Raw genomic sequence first — 17,173 nt, forward strand, 5'->3', positions numbered from 1 at the left:
CTCTTCACAAAGCATTGTTAGAATTCTGTGTTCCCTAAAAGTCTTTGTGACAGCTACCACACTGATGATATCCTATCACACACAGGGCACTTCTGGCACTGCTGTTTAGCTTGCCAGTAAATAACACAGCAAAAGAATCTCATTTGCAGCTCTGTATTTGTATTCTTACCCAAGAATCTTTTTTATTCTAGTTAAAGCAGTAACTATTAAGATACTTCCAGGTTTTTCCAAAGCAGAGTTTTGTAACTGGCACTAGAGACTGAACCCAGGCCCTTGCAGTGCTAAGCAAGCACATATGCTACCACTGAGATACACCCTCAGCCAGAAATCACAGGGTTTTTTTTTGTTTTGTTTTTTGTTTGTTTGTTTGTTTTCCAGTACCAGAAATCGAACTCATGACCTTGCACTTGCCAGGCAGGCACTGTGCCGCTGAGCTAAATCCCTAGCCCCTAGAAATCACAGTTTTTATTAAAGTAATTTTCTGAGAATACATTTTCAGTAGTACATTTTTAAAATTTAATGGTACACACATGTGCAACTCTATGTATATTTCATAACTGAAACAACCCAACAAATAACTTTGGCTAAAACATGTTTTTTAATCTGTCTTTTAGCCAGCCACCAAATGTTTCATAATTTGTTGTAAAAGTTGAGAATGTTTCCATGCACCTGCAGCAGCATGTGCGGGAAAGTGCCTATTCTTTTTTTTTTTGCTGTGTGACTTTCCTTGTTTCATTTACCTATTACGACACATGGCACTTTGTCACTACTAGTAAGAAATTTAAAAGGGGAGGGGAAAGGAGAAAAAAGAAAGCTTTTAAACATTTGTGACATGTATCATTAAATGAAATTTCCGAGATGTTGAATTCAGAACTCTGATTTCAAATATTGCTTGTTTTAAATGTGCTGGTTTGTCAACATGGACTAGATGCTTAATTTTTAAAATTTTAAATTTTAATTTGCTGCTCTGTATGTGGCTTCATCTCACCAGCTTATGTCTGAAACACCAGCTGTGCCTAGGGAAGGGGTAGGTAGTACCAGGAGGGATATATATCAGTCACATTCAATATAGACTTCTGGGTAAGTCTGATGCTGTGTCTTCCTGTCAGCTCTGATTAGCTGATCATCGTTTTCATTTTGTAATGTGGCTAGGAAGAGTTCTTTTTGTCGGATGTCTGCCAGCTCTGCTATTTTTCCTTGTTGCTTTAATTTTTCCAATGACTTGTCATCAGACAGATTTCAAATTCTGGTTCTGTTACTTGTTAGTTCTATGACTTTGGGGGACATTCATGGCAACATGTTAAAAGAAGGAATTGCCTATGTGGTATTATGGTATGTGACACACAAGTGGGATCACTAAGATCTAGGCACAAATAAAGTAGTAGGAAAGTGAAATTCTTTGTTTTAGATGAAAAAAATATATATATAAGTAGTAATATTTAGTATTTTCCTCCTACACCCTAATGGATGCTGCTTCAGATTAGGCTTGGTTCTCAATTGAATTGCATTATGTCCCAGGAAACAGTATATGGTATCCCTACAATCTATTAATCTACATGCGCAACCCACTGGGCTCTAAGTGAGAGAGGACAGTCTTCAGTTAAAGCTGGTTTCTGGACTCTGACAATGACTGTAGAACTGTCCCCTAAGGTAGGAGAGGGTGCTGTCTGTTCTGGGTAGTAGCCACAAACATTTGAGAACTTCTGGACTGGACAGAGAAACGTCAGCAGTGGACGCTGTGATACAAGTTCACAGAAGGAGCTGCAGAAGACAGGAATGGAGAAACTGGAAAATTCAGGGGAGAGGCTATGGATACTGGAGCTGAGCTTTGAAAGAGGCTGCATTTCAGTGGGAGGAAAACTAATCGTAGCAGCCTTCGCCTTGCATGAAGTTGAGTGCTAAACAGGGAATTGTTTGGGGAACACTGAGCTGGTCAGAGCTGATCAGGAGAAAGAGTGAAGCTCGTTTCTATTAAGGTCCTAGTATTAGCCTTCCTCACAATGAGACAGGAGGATCACCAGTTTGAGCCTCACCTGGGCAACCTAGCAATTTAAAGAGACCCATTTCCAAAAGAAAGTAATAAAAGGGCTGAGAATGTGGCACAGTGCAAAGATCCTGGTTCAACCTAGAGCCACAAAAAAAAAGAACTGGGACTTAGGTCTGGCAAACTGAAGAAACTCACAACCCAGGCTGAAGAATTAGACTTTATCTAGGATGCGTTTGACCATATCCTTTTTTTAAAAAAATTATATCTTATAGACAGGAGGGAAAGATTGTTTTAAGCAGAGGCACTACGTGATTAAATATCTTCCACATGATTGAGGATACACTCAAGTACAGTCCAAGCTCCACTGACATTAAATCGTCTGGAAACTTGTTAAAAAGACAGATTACAGGGCCCTTTCCCTAATCCTCAAAATCTGAATTTCTAGGGGTGCACACAGACAGAAATTTGTGTTTCAACAAAGCCTCAAGCTAAATATTTTCCTACAGTAATCAAGCCATTGCCTCACTCCCAAATGCTTCAGGAATATATTCACATTTGAGAACATTAAAATTGAGTTCACAGCCCCAGAAACTTCCACACTGGGCAGGAAGGGCAGCCACCTCAGGGACACCAGCTCAACTGGACCCCTCTTCCCAGCAAACCTTCCAGTGGGAGCCCAAGCCGGGAACAATGGCAAAGATGTCACCCACCTGGCTCTCCCAAGCACCCCACAGACAGACCTCTGGAGGATATACCCTCTGTTCCCTGGAACAAAATACTTTTTCAGCCATCCATATCCAACTTCAGATAGCACCTTTTCCTGCATTTTTCTCCACCTTCTCCCAGTCAGGACCCCAGTTTCTCTCCATCCCTGGAATTTACTTATTATGAATAGCTTAATTATCCTGCATATGCTCTTGTCTTGTTCCCCGATAGCTCTGTGTGACTTCTTTCTGTAATATCTAGGAGTGGACAGCTTTTTACTGCTGTGCTCACAGGGTAGGGGTGTTATATCGATGGACTTTACCTCGGGACCATGCCCCAAACAAACTCAGATGCCTTGTCCCCCTCTAAAATACTGTAGCCATAAACCAATCAACCACTCTCATAGGCAGCTTCTCATTTAGCTTGCCAAAGTCTAAATGGTTTACACATGTTTTGTGCCCAGAAAAAAAGAAAGAATTGTAAAACATCTCACCAGGTAGCTTCAAATTTCCTGGGGAGGGTGGATGGATATGATCAAAACATATTATGCATATGTAAGAAAATACCACATTGATATCCAATTTTTGTAAAATTAATAGGCACTAAGAAAAATACATTAAAAAGGTTTCCTTTGTTACTCGCCTAAAACAATTATAATTGTATTAACATAAAACTAAATACAGCCCCCTCTTTTTTTTGGTACTATTTTCCAATTAAAGATACATTTCTAAGTTTCTTTGTCCACTGTACACTTGAAAACTGCCTAGATCAGAGACCTGCCTAGATTCTACCCTGGCAATGAACATGGGCCTACTGCTGGGACTCACATGTAGTACGTGGAGACAGATGAAAAGAGAACTCTGAGTTAATGTCTGTGCTATAACCCCGGGTGGGAGTGGAAGGCATTGATGACTTGTGCTGAGCCTTTGACCATGGCATAATGCGTCCGTGGCATAATGAGTCTGCAGCCTGGCCAGAAAGGGGAGGGTGTGTACTGATAGCACAGGTAGTTGGAGTTGAAGAGACAACATGTGGAAGGCTGGAGAAGCTGGATCAAATAAAGGAGCAACCGTGAGTGAGTAGCAGGAAACAGGCAAGGGTCTCAGAGTGAAGGTGAGGAAGGCCAGACAACAAGGGGCCCAAAAGGAAACACTGGGGTGGAGGCTTAAACCAGATGAGTGTGGATGGAAGACACACAGGTGAAGGAACCCTGAAGGGCTGCTCTGATTTTCTCAGGGACTATGTCTTCTTGGAGCTTCTGCCAAACCCTGTCTGTCTTACCAAAATGATGGCACGGCAGGCAGGCTAGAACTGTTAGATGAAATATAGGAAACTGAGTGAAATTTGTATTTCAGAGAAGCAACAAGTAATTTTTGAGTATAAGTATATACCAAATACTGCACAGGACATAGGTATACTTTCAAAAACAATATTGGTTGCTTCTCTGAAATTCAAATTTCACTGGGCATCCTGCCATCCTAAATCTGTCAAAACCTTTGGAGGCATAGATAATTTAATTTCCTCACTGAAAAAAATGTGTGAGAATCAAGCTGGACAGAAATCTTCCACTAGGGCATGGATACAGACAGAGAGAGAAGAGAAGGAAGGCAGAGACAGGGTTTGAGGTGGGGAAGCAGGAGAATGAAGAGTCTGGAAAGAGAACATCAGACAAGATTGAAAATGCAAAAGGAGAGAAGTCCAAGTGACATCACCTTACAGCGTACGGTATTTCGTGCAGAGGGAGCACAAGCCCATTCTAAAACTCTGAACAAAGTAAGTGGGCACCTTCCAAAGAGAAAAAGGAGTCAGAAAAAAGGGCGGAGGTCCAGCAGGACAGCCCAAGGTCAAGAGGAGGAACCCAGTTTTGACCTGGCTTGGAAATCAGTTAGACAGTGTTCAGGACCAGACCCCACAGACCACTGCTGGTTGGTTGTTTAACCCTGGAAAGGTTATTCAGCCTTCTGAGGCCTCAATTCTTGTCTGTAAAATGGAAGTTAAAGTCAGAACCTGTTCATAGCCTCCCTCTTGTACATTCATCTATGTTGTAACTTTTCCACTGTGCTCTTTTTTGTTGCTGAGTCTTCCATTGCATATTTGTTTCCTTAATCCACCTGTTGTTGGACATTTAGGTAGTTTCTAGTATTTGACCATTATAAACAAAACTGCTATCAACACTGTATATAGTCATTGCATGGATGTATATTTCTATTGAGTAAATGCCTAAAAAGGAGATCGCTACATCATAATGCTACATTGAACTTCAGGAGAAACTGCCAAGCTATTTTCCAAGGTACTTGTACCATTTACCATGCTCAGCAGCCTGCGAGGTTCCATTTCTCCTGCACCCTTACCAGGGCATGGTACTGTTATAGTCTCTATTGTCAAAAAACACAGGCTTCATAGGCAGACTTCAAATTCTAGTTCTGCCACTTGTTAAATCCATAATCAAGACTCTTTCTGTGCTTGTTTCAGCAGCACATACACTAACATATTTTTTATGATTTTATTTGGTCCAGTTTATTTTTAAAATAATTTTTATGCAATGGAGTTTTATGTTTCAAGTAAAAGCCAAAGTTATGTGTTCAATTTAATTGTTTGGCATACCTAATTATACTCACATTAAACATTTTTAGCCTCAATTCCTTTGTCTAAGGTTGCACTATAAAAGATTTTTTTCTGTATTAAAAAATTACCTGAAATCAGGTATAGGCTGATGCCCAGGGGCTCCTTATAGAGATACCCAGGATTAACTCTGCCTGCATGCCTAGCTCCAGGTAAAGGGGGAGGAGCCTAACCTCCAAGTCAAGGTGTCTGCACTCACCTGGAACATGGTCTTCAAGCACTGAAGAATGGGAAAAGCATGGGACTTTGAGTCACTAGTAAACTTTCTGAGCCACAGTATGAAAATGCATAAGTTGGGGGTAATGATACCCCATGGGATGATCATTGAAAGCAATATGTGATAAACTGTTATAAAATTGATATTTTTTTACTTGCACTAAAGGGAAAAAGAATTGGCCCAGATAGAGATCTTCTTAAAACTAACCAAATGGCAAATATAAATCCTTCTGACCTTTCCCAGCCCAACTGGAGGTGATGGATTTCCATAGCAACAGACATCTGAGGAGGAGGAGTCTGCATCCCAGCACCCTTATTTGGCACACGAGAGGGCAGAGACCTGCAGAGGTCAGCCCAGGGAGAGGCAGATGGAACATCGACCCCTGACACTTTTGATTTGGTAGGTCTGAGATGAACACCAGGAACCCACCTTTCGGAGGGCTGAAGGGTTGTTTTCATGGGTGAGGTCCCCAAAGAAAAGAAAGCATGCAAAGACAACATCAGCAACAACAGCAAGCACCTTTACTGTTTGGTGTGTATATATTGGCCGTTATCAAGCAGTGCGTTCTTGTGTACTGTCATAACCCTGTAATATATGCATGGTTGTTTATGCTAAGTCATGCTTATATAAGTGTATCTGGTTGTATGCATGTGCCAAACAGCGGGGTCATGTCTTTATGAGTCCTCAAGCATGCAGGCTTTGAAGCAATCCACGGTGGCTCCCCACACCACCCATTTTACCAAGCTTCCCAACTGATTCAGGCTTGGAAACTATAGATTGGTCCTCTATAGATTGGAAACTATGGTATGGTCCTCTGACCAGTATCACTGGTAACACCTGGGAAATTACTAGAACAGCAAACTCTTAATATTCCATTCCAAACCCTACTCCTTTATTCAATTAGAAATTCCTAGGGTGGGGCCCAGAAATCTGTGTTTTTAAAAGCCTTCCAGGTGATTCTGCTGGGCACCCGAACTTGTGAAGCACGAGTTGACCATAGCAAAACAATGGGCCCTTATGGACCCTTCCAACAGGGGAGTGTCGGGATGCACAGGTCAGAGTAGGAGCAAAAGGAAGAGAGCAGAGTCCAAACAGAGAGTTGGGGCTGTTGCCAGGTACAACCCAGATGGGAACAGTCACCCACAGGGTGGTAACAGACCCAAAGAGACAGCAGTCTGGCTGCCTCCACTCCACTCCACCTTTTGCTTATTTGGGACAACAGGTGAATGGGTTATGTCCTGGGAGTTAGAAAATAGTGAGAGCCTCCTGGCTGTGTTGATCCTTTATTCTTAATTTCAATATAGTTTGTACATTGGTTGGAAAGGCTGCCAACCCCAGTGTAGAAAACACCCAACACTTCTTTAAAATGTATTAGTCAGATATGGTGGTGCATGCCTGTAATCCCAGCACTCTGGGAGGCTGAGGCATGAGGATAGCAAGTTCAAGCATAGCCTGGGAAACTTAGAGAGAGCCTCTCTCAAAAGAAAGTAAAATAAAAAAGTTCTGGGGGTGGAGCTCAGTGCAAAGGCCCTGAGTTCAATCCCCAGTATTGAGGAAAAAAGTTGTATAGTCTGTGATAACAACCAAGTTTTAACAAGGCATGGAAAAAAAGACTGGTAAGAAGACACCACATCAGAGATGACAGGGGGGAGGGTAAATGTAAATCACAGTGCTGGTTTATTTAGGTGGCTACCCTTCTGCCAGCATGCTCAGGAGGAAAAACGTCAGGGGCCAGGTACAAAGCAAAAAGTATCGCCATTGACTCAGCTGAGGAAGAGTTGGACGGAGTTTCCCATGAGATGCTAACCTGTAGGCCAAGATGAAAGTTTTTTTAAAACTCTGCTTTCAAAAGGTTTCACCTGGAAAGCTACACTGCATATGTGCTTGTTCAAAGTGCCGAGACAGCATGCGCTAAAAACACCCGTTGCATTTTATTTGACCCGGTATTTCCCACTGTCATTAGGCACAGAGCCTTCCTAACACACTCAGAAACATCCTAGAGAGCAGAGTGTCAGGTTGAGAAACCATAGAGGTCTACAAAACTCATGTCAGGAACTTCTGTGCCCTCCTCCCACTCTGGTGCACTGACCTCTGCCCTACCCACATGGACTTGACCAACCTAAATACTTAAATCCGGTTCTCTCTTGGATAGGAAGTCTAGAAGCAGCCTCTACTCTGTGTGACCATTAGTAACATCAGGCTCTATAGTTGGCATTCTTGGTCTCTGACCTACACACACACACTTTTTTTTTCTCCTAACACTATTGCCAGATATGGTTCTCAAATGTTCCTCCAGAATTCCGGTCCTCAGTTCTTAAAAGTCAGACACTGGAGGTGACCAGCCTTTTCCCCATCTTTCCAGACTTGACCTTAGCCTACTGGCTAGCACACCTCTGCCTACTGCTGGGATTCAGGACCTGTGCCTTCCCTGTACTCTCCCATCTAGAAGCATTCCCGCCCCTCCCCGGGGTGTACCATCTCCTGTCCTCACTTGGACACCAACTTAGCTCTGAGCGCTTTGTTGGGTAATTTTCAGATGATTTCTAAAGGCTTGTACTTTTGTGGGAATAAGCAAATTGCTGGTAATAAATCTTTCAGGGCTTAGACAGTCTCTAGTGAATGGTGGCCCTGTGTCTAAGGAAGGCGACCAGTACAGTGTGTCCAGGACAGTCTAAAGAACATCAGCACTGAGACTACCCACATACAGGACCTAGATCTGTGGCCTGGAGCAAGTCCCTAACCTCTCTGAGCCCCAGTTTCCTATCCATCTATTAAGTCAGAATAATAATGCCAGCCCTGGCTATCTTAAAAGGCTTGGGAGGACTAAGATGAAATAAAGTAGCATGGGCTCTTTGAAACTGTACATCATTATAACAACATAAGGCACTTATTATCAGAACTTTATGACTTAGCGTCTTTCTGCCCACATCAAAGACTCAGGACAAAGGCTTTATTTATTTAGAAACACAAATAAATGTCTTTCAAAGGCTTATTCTACAAACTCTACAAACTTAAGTTATGCAGTGGCAGTGACATCCCCAGCCAACCCCCATCCATCCCATTGAATTGACTGAAGTGACTCTTCAGGATACTGATTTGGCACCAAAATTTGGCTATAAACCAAGGAAGTCTGAGTTTTCTCTCTGGCTCAGCGGAGCATGGTGCCCAGATAGAAGGGGTCTGTGCTCTGCCAGGAACAGGCCTTCCCATCAAAGTACAAGCCAGGGAGGAGAGGAGAGTGCACAATGGAGCCGCACTTCTTGGAGATGTCACAACAACAGGTAATAGCACCTTCCCTGGAGTCAGAGGACATATATTTGGGTCACACCCTGTCACTTACTGTGAGACCCCAGACATAGGATTTCACTTCTCTGGTCCTTATAGTTCTTTCAAGTGGAACTCATGGTGCCTACACTTGAGGTTGATATGATGGCACAATAGAGCTACTAAAGCGCTACTGCAAGCCAGGGTGCTGGAGGTAACACTGGAGGTACTGGTGGCAGGAAGGCTGTGACAGAAGAGGAAGGAGCAGCAGGGGTAGTAAAAAGCTAGTGAAGATGGCAGTGTTGGTAGTGTATGGCTGGGGTCGGATTCCAGAGATTGGTTGGATCTGTCCAAAAGCATGAGAAGTAATGCCCAAGACAGAAAGAAAACCCTGTACCTCAAAGATCCTAAAAAGCAGCCCTTGGCCTCGCATGCCCATGGGGTTCTACTGGGCTCAGGAAGGCTTTGGCCACAAGGGATACTCAGTGGAGAGTGCTCGGTTCACCTCTCTGTGGCACAGTGTTCTAGGGATCCACAGAGGGAGGAGGTATAGCCTGGCCAGTCCTGGGTTCCTGGGCCACAGAGCTCAGCCGGTTGCAAACAAGCTAGCGAACCTCAATTTCTATGTTTCAAACTACAATCTGGTAAAGCAGCCATCAGTCTTTCTACCACTGGTAAAGCAGCCATCAGTCTTTCTAACGACCTGGAGAGGGGAGGCCTGTGTGGGATTTTAACTAGATCCTTGGGGAAGTAATATGCACTTTAAAATTCAAAGGACACTGATATCATGGGCTACATTGGGCTAGAAGTCCCTCAGTCTCTGGTGTAATTTGTCCCCGCAGACAACTGAGTCTTCATTCCTATTCTTTCAACAGATATTTACTAGACATCTCCCTTGTACCACGGAGCTGAGGCCTAAATAACATCAACACAGACCAAGTCCTCACGGGACTTATGCTGATATCTTCAAAAGGAGCCGTGGCCATAGCCAGTTTTCTACGGCAGACACTTCCCTGGCTGTGTTCAGGGAGATGCCCAGAGCACAGGACATTCCTGGTGACAACTTCTAAAGACCTTTACCTTGCTTTTGAGTAGCTGAGTCCAGTGAGCCAGTGAGGCTGTGAGTTTTAGAACGAGATAAAGCTGAGTTCACCCCTAGCATACAGCAGGGGCACACTGTGTGCAGAGCTGAGCTGCTCGGCTGTGGCCAACTGCCTGTCTTCCAGCTGCCCTCCTTTCATGCCCCTCTGCCTTCTCTCCTCTTCATCTTCCTTCCCCACCCCCTCCAGAACTGTCCTATGACAAAAGGAGGCCTCCTGTATTTTTTCCTACCATTTCCTTTCCTCTATCCCTTCCCAAAATCTCCATGTGCATTTTACCAGTTGGTGTAGCAAAACCACTGGGGACTCAAAGGCTCTCAGGAATTTCTCTTTAAGCCAGAATGACAGGCACATCACACACTGCTTACACACAGGACTTAGAAGCAGCCACAGCGTTGTGACCTTGACTCTCTCTTTTGAGCACTTTTCAGCTCAAATGCATAGTTGGGGCAAGCCAAGCCTCCCCCGACAGGCGCCAGGATGCTGGGAGACCTCCAGCTGCTCTGCCCTGAGAAGATTAAATACAGCTGCAATTCTCTGCTGTGCCAGGCAGCCCTGCAGCTGGATTACATTTTGAAGGTCAAGGGCCCTTCCCTTCCTCTGGCAGATTCTGCTTATAGCGATGTACACAGCTCAAACTCTAGTGGGGAAAGGAATATGAAATAAACAGGGCTGTTTAAAGTGGTATAATCAAAATTCATGCCCTGGCTATGTGACAGGAATATGAGAAACGTATTTCTACAGAGGGAATAAACCTTGGTGCTGTCCCAAACTGGTGGCACAGAGGAGAAAGCCTGCCAGAGTGCCCAAGCTCACACCCCACACTGGTCTCCCTGACATGAAACCAGAGCTGGACTCTTTGTCCATGACCAGCGTTGTGAGTGAGGCCAGATCCCAGCCTTTCCTGTAATTGCAATGGATATCCAAACACCAGACTCTGTGCCCAGAGGACTGAACTTGATCTCTAGGATAGAATATCTGACATAGATCCTCATTAATAGGAAAGAAAGAAAATTGCCTCTGGCTCTCCAAGGAAAAAAAAGTTGACCTGGACACTCTGCTTCCAAACCAGTGTCTACAACCAAACTGACAGAGATGTGCTTGTGTATGTTCCCCTCAACATATCTGCATTTTCCAAACTAGACAGGGGCTGCAGCCTTAGTACTAAGTGCAGCCTCGGGTGGGAGCAAGGAGAAAAACTAGAGGGAACTCATGTTGATTTCCAGCTTTCCCCATGAGGCAGGATGCTTCACCCTTCACTCTCCTTAGCAAATTAATCCTCACAAGCATGACAAAGCCCCTTTTAGACATAAGAAAACAAGCTCAGCCGAGCCAAGAGACAGTCCCACCATATACCTAGAAGCACAGAGCAAATCGGGATTCAGAACCTATTTGGCCTGATTCAGAAATGTTTTCCTCTGTAACCTGCTGTGTTTAGGAGTCCAACAAAACTCCAGAACAAAGCAGGCAGCGACTAGGTCAAAGATGCAGAGAGTAGGCTATAATTAAAGCTTGGAAAATCCATGACCTCCTTGGAAACTCTGAGAATTCACCCCACATGTTTGCTGGTGGTAGAGCTGAGCTTAGGCATTGACACCTGCTTCCTACAGGCCTGAACACCTTTTATGGTCCACAGCCAGGCTGGGAGGTGTGTAGCCAGGCATGGGTGTTGGACTTGCCCTTCCAGCCCCATGTCAGTTGCAACAGACACCCATGCTCCACCACCCTAGTTCCTGGGAAGTGTTTTCTCTAGGCCTGGAGCCTGCTTGGCTGGTCCCTGACACAAAGTCTTGCACTACCTCACCCAGTTCCGCTCTGAGGGACTTTCAGCTGGCTGCCAATACAGCCTTGTTCCCCACTAACACCAAGAGATGGCCCTTTCCATGTGCCACAGCTGGGGCTCAAAAAGCCCACACCATTTTTCAAACTGATATAGACATAGTGATTTTTTGGCCAACTCCTTCCATGTCCAGCTCCATAAATGAATCTCCCTCTTGCCTCCAGTGCCTGCCTCTTGATCCTGTGTCTGACCTCATCCTCTCCTTGGCTCCCAAGATGCCTTCCAGCCTAGCCTAACTGGGCCACACCTGCTCGCATGTGCAGACCACCATGACCAAGACATCACGGACGCAGGGGATGAATGGGTTATTTAACATCGGTGTGCAAACCAGACGTGTAGACTAGAACTTTCCCTGCCTGGTACTAAAAACTGAGTTATGGAATGTAATCACAGCACTGGGATTATTCATGATTTCATTCAATGACTTATTGACTTTGAATGGACATGCCCAACTCAGGCACCCCCTACCACATCACACGCTCACTGATACCACACTCATCTTCCTGTTGCCAGAACAGCTGTGAAGAAAAAGCCTGAAAGCCCAACCAAGTGCTCAGTGCCTGGGACGTCATGTCCTACTGCACCCCACTGGAGGGACCTGAGAAGTAGCCGGTAGGAGATGGGCTCAGCACATTGTGAACTATATATGCAGAAGGCAAAGTATTCATTGATGACGTATGTGCATGTGAGTCAGCTGTGAAGGGCTTTACCTAATAACCGGGCAGGAATCAATGCCTCACAACAGCCAAACAGCCTGGAATCTGTACCCAAGAGCATGAGAGAAAGTTGACCAGGAGACTGGGTCAGCTCTGGCCTAGCCTGCATGTTAGGCACTGGTGCTTTGTCCAGGCAGCTGGCTGAACCACTCCCTCCCCAGAACCCCCTCCAGTCTCCCTACCTGCATCCTTTGTATCTATGGCTCCTCCTTCTGAATGGGATTTCCCCTTCCAGGAAGCAGAGTTTGATGGAATGAATCCTCAGCTGCCCTCCAAGCCAGCACGTCAGATAAACCAAGACATGGCTCACCAGCCTTCTCACCAGGTTTCTTAGAGCCCTTGTGGCATCCTAAAGAGGCCAGCAGCCCTGCTTTCTCCCCTTCCAACTTTGCCTGGGCCCCTCCTACAGCAGCATTCCTCAGAATCATCTGCAGATCTTGCTAAAGCACAAATTGCTGGAGTCCATCTAGTTTAGTAGCTCTGGAGGGACGTGAGAATTTGCATATCCAACAAGTCCCAGGTGCTGCCAATGCTGCCACACTGGGAGAACACCAAACGAGGAAGTGCCCATGGGGACACACATCTACAGTCCATGCAGGAACTTCCAGCACTTGCCATCCTACAGAGCCCGACTCTCATGAACTCAAGTAGGAAAAAGGCAGGAAATACACAAACAGCCCAATTCTCTGACTCAGTGTAGGACAGCCTGAGCAGAGGTCTGGCTGCACTGTTGTCCTTGTGTTGGAACAATCAACACTTGAATAAGACATTTATGGCACTTTAATTGCACCCTGTTTGGGATGATCTCCAAGAGAAGCATCTCCCTGAAATCCAGGCCCCAGCAAAGACCAGGTTCTTGGGCTCCTGTATTTACAAGGTGACTGATGGGTGCCTGACAGTCCCATCTGCATGAGGCATTCCCCGAGGTTCCTTCCGTGACTTGCCAAGAATGCTATTTCCTCCTAAAGTTGGCCTCCAGCCTCTGTTCACAAAGCTTAAAGGAATATGGAACTTCATGCCCTAGATGTAGAGTTCTTCCACAGCCTGCTATGGCTCCCACTTTCCAGGGAAGAGAAGCCTGGGCTTGGAGTGAAGAAAAAGAGATTCTAGGTCTATTTGGCCCAACCAAGATTTCTAACCTGGAGGAATCTACTCATCACTCAATCGGTGGCTTTTGTCAAAGAAAAAAAAAGAAAAATCTGCCCTGTTGAATCTGTAAAGTTATCCCAAATGTCAGAATGATGCTGGATGATTGCTGTCCCTGTTTTTTTTTCCTAGTATAGAAATTATTTATCCCAAAGCAGTTTCTCCTTTATTGGAGGACAATTTCCTAAGTCATTTGTTTCCTCTAGTAGTTTTTTTTCTTTTTTTAAAAATTAATTTTATTGGAACATTTTAGATATACATAATGATTACATTCACCATAGGGAATTTGTACCTGTACATGATATATCTTCCTTCTCTTTCCCCCAAGCCCTCCCCTCCCTTCAACCCCTCTTCCTCTTGTTATTTACAAAAGCTTTGTTTCCATTTTTCCTTCTGCTATTTTTGTCCTTTCCTTTTCTTCCTTTCCTCTCCTCCCTCCTTTGTTTTCCTTCCATTTGAACATTTTCTTCCTATTTCCCAATATCTATTATACATTTTTGTCCTTATTTACACTTTTGGTTTCTCACACCAGAGAAACAATGCAATATTTACATGTATATCCAACTTATTTCATTTAAGAGTATGGTCTCAAGGTCCATTCATATCTAGAAATGTCTCAAATTTATCCTTCTTTATGGCAGCATAGTATGCCATTGTATATGAAAAAAAAATTCCACAGAGGAGTATAAGTTCATGCTCCTTTCTTCCTCCATTGACCCAGGACAGTGCAACTGGCAAAAGAAGTCTGAGGTCAGCCCCTCCCTCCCTCTACTGGTGGGACTCAGGACCCAGAGACCTGCAGGAATATCAGTGACACAGTAGGACCCTAGCTAAGGTGCACATGGTTGACAAGCCAGAACTACAGGCATATAAATATCCCATGCAACATTAACAATACAAGCCAACTGGTGATGGTGATCTCCAAACTTTCTTTTGGTTTTATTGTACTTGTCCTCTTCCTCTCTTTCATCAACTATCTTGCTCAACCTTATGATACTTTCATGTGAGTAAACATCGTCTCCCCTCTTTCTGGTTCACTTCAAAACTCATAGGCCTTCTCCTCCAATCCTTCTATTTGCAGACAATGCAAACTTTAACCCACAACTGCTCAAAAGACACAAAGAAGGTCACTATATACTTGTTAAGAGAAAACTCCAAAGAGAAGAGATAACATTTATAAATATTCATGCACCAAACACAGGTTCACCCAACTACATGAAACAAACATTAACAGACATGAAAAACCAAATTAACACTGACACAGTTGTAGTTGAGGGACCTCAATACTCCACTTTCACAAACAGATAGATCAACTGGACAAAAAAATCAACAAAGAACTATTAGAATTAAATCAAGCCTGTGAACAAATGGATTTAGTAGATGTCTACACAGTGTAGCACACCAAAACATCAGAATACACATTCTTCTCAGCTACACTTGGGACGTTCTCCAAAATAGACCATATGTTAGCTGACAAAACATGTTTAAGTAAATGTAGAGGAGCTGAAATCATCCCTGTCTGACCATAGCGCAAAGAAACTGGAAATCAACAACAAAAGAAATCACAAAAACTGCATAAACACATGGAAATTAAACAACACCCTTCAGATATAAGACAAAGATGTCCACTATCACCACTCCTATTCAGTATTAGCCAGAGCAATTAGACAAGAGAGAGAAATAAAAGGAATAAGGGTTGGAAAGGCAGAATCTAAATTACCATTGTTTGCAGATGACATGATACTCTACATAGTAAACCCCAAAAACTCCACCAAAAGATTTCTAGATTTAATATCCAAATTCAGTAGCATAGCTGGAAACATTAACACTCAAAAATCAATAGCTTTCCTGTACACAAGCAAAAAACTCAGAGAGAAAGAAATTTGGGAAAGCATAACCTTTACAGTAGCATCTAAAAAATGAAACACCTAGGAATCAATCTAACAAACGATGTAAAAGATCTATAGTGTGAAAATTACAGTATCCAAAAAAAGGAAATTGAAGAGGATATCAGAATGTGGAAAGGTATCCCTTACTCATGGATAGGAAGAACCAAATTTGTGAAAATGGCCATATTCCCCAAACTATTACACAGATTTAATGCAATCCCAATCAAAATACCATTAGCATACCTCATAGAACTAGAGAAAACATTCCTAAAATTCATGTGGAACCAAAAGAGACCTAGAATAGCAAAGCAATTCTGGGCAACAAAGGCAAGTCAGGGGACATCATAATCCCAGACCTGAAATTATACTACAAAGCTACTGTGATAAAATCAGCATGATATTGGCAAAGAAACAGACCTAAGGATCAGTGAAACAGACTAGAACATACAGACACAACTCCAAACACATTCAGCCACTTTATATTTGACAAAGTAGCCAAACATATTCACTGAAAGAAAGATATCATCTTTAATAAATGGTGCTGCAAAAACCAGCTCTCTACATGCCAAAGACTAAAGCTAGACCCATGTCTATCATCATGCTCTAAAGTCAAAATGGAACAAAGATCTAAATATTAAAACAGAAACACTAAATCTAATGGAAGAGAAAGTAGGTAGAAATCTTGAGGACATAAGGGTAGGCAGGGAGTTCATGAACAAAACTCAAACTGCATGGGAAATACTTCAAAGAATCAACAACTGGGACCTCATCTTATTAAAAAGCTTTGCACATCAAAAGAAATCACCAACAGAATGAAAAGACAACCCACAGATTGGGAAAAAATTTTAGTCAATTGTCCCTCAAAGGTCTTCTATCTAGAACATATAAAGAATTGAAAAAAATCGGATCCCCCAAATTCAAAGACCCAATCTAAAATGGGCATCTAAGGTGAATACACACTTCTCAAATGAAGAAATACAAATGGCAAATAAATACATGAAAAAATGTTCAACATCATTGGTCATTTGAGAGACGCAAATTAAAGCAACACTGAGATTCTATCTCACTCTAGAAAGAATGCCTATCATTAAGAAATCAACCAGCAACAAATCCTGAAGGGGCTGTGGGGGAAAAGAAACCCTTTTCTGTTGGTTGGAGTGTAGACTTATGTAACCACTGTGGAAATCAGTATGGAGATTCCTCAAAAACCTAGGAGTAGAGCTCCCATTTGACCCAGCTATTCGTTTTTTTGGGTATCTTCCCATAGAATTAAAAACGTCATACCACAGCAATAAATGTGCACCCATGTTTATAACAGCACAATTTTTAATAGCTAAATCTTGGAAACAACTCAAATGTCCATCAACCAAGGAATGGATAAAAAAAGATGGGGTATTTTTATACAATGGAGTACTACTCAGCCATAAAAAGGATAAACTGGAGATTTTTATAGGTAAATGGATGCAATTTGAGACCATACTCATTAGTGAAATATTTCAGACTCACATGTGTTAACATCATATTGTCTCCCTGGTGTGAGAAATTGAAAGAGTAAATAAGGTAGAAAATATACAATAGATATTGTGAAATGAGAAGAAATTGTTAAAAAGGAAAAAGGAACTAGGAACTAGGATGGGAGAAAGGGGAAAAGGGAAAGGAAGGAAGAGAAAATAGAAAAATGTAAGTT

The 17,173-nt window shown here is 43.1% G+C and overlaps 1 long non-coding RNA gene across 1 annotated transcript; it reads left to right on the forward strand.

Moving 5' to 3' along the window:
• Positions 1-3,694: 3,694 nt before the first annotated feature.
• Positions 3,695-10,140, forward strand: LOC102014129. Its single transcript, XR_263448.2, has 3 exons — positions 3,695-3,805; positions 5,775-5,930; positions 9,671-10,140. It is a non-coding gene; the product is annotated as an uncharacterized LOC102014129 (long non-coding RNA).
• Positions 10,141-17,173: the final 7,033 nt, after the last annotated feature.

This window comes from Chinchilla lanigera, unplaced genomic scaffold (genome assembly GCF_000276665.1).
Source record: "Chinchilla lanigera isolate Chin_1 unplaced genomic scaffold, ChiLan1.0 scaffold00068, whole genome shotgun sequence".
NCBI lineage: Eukaryota > Metazoa > Chordata > Mammalia > Rodentia > Chinchillidae > Chinchilla > Chinchilla lanigera.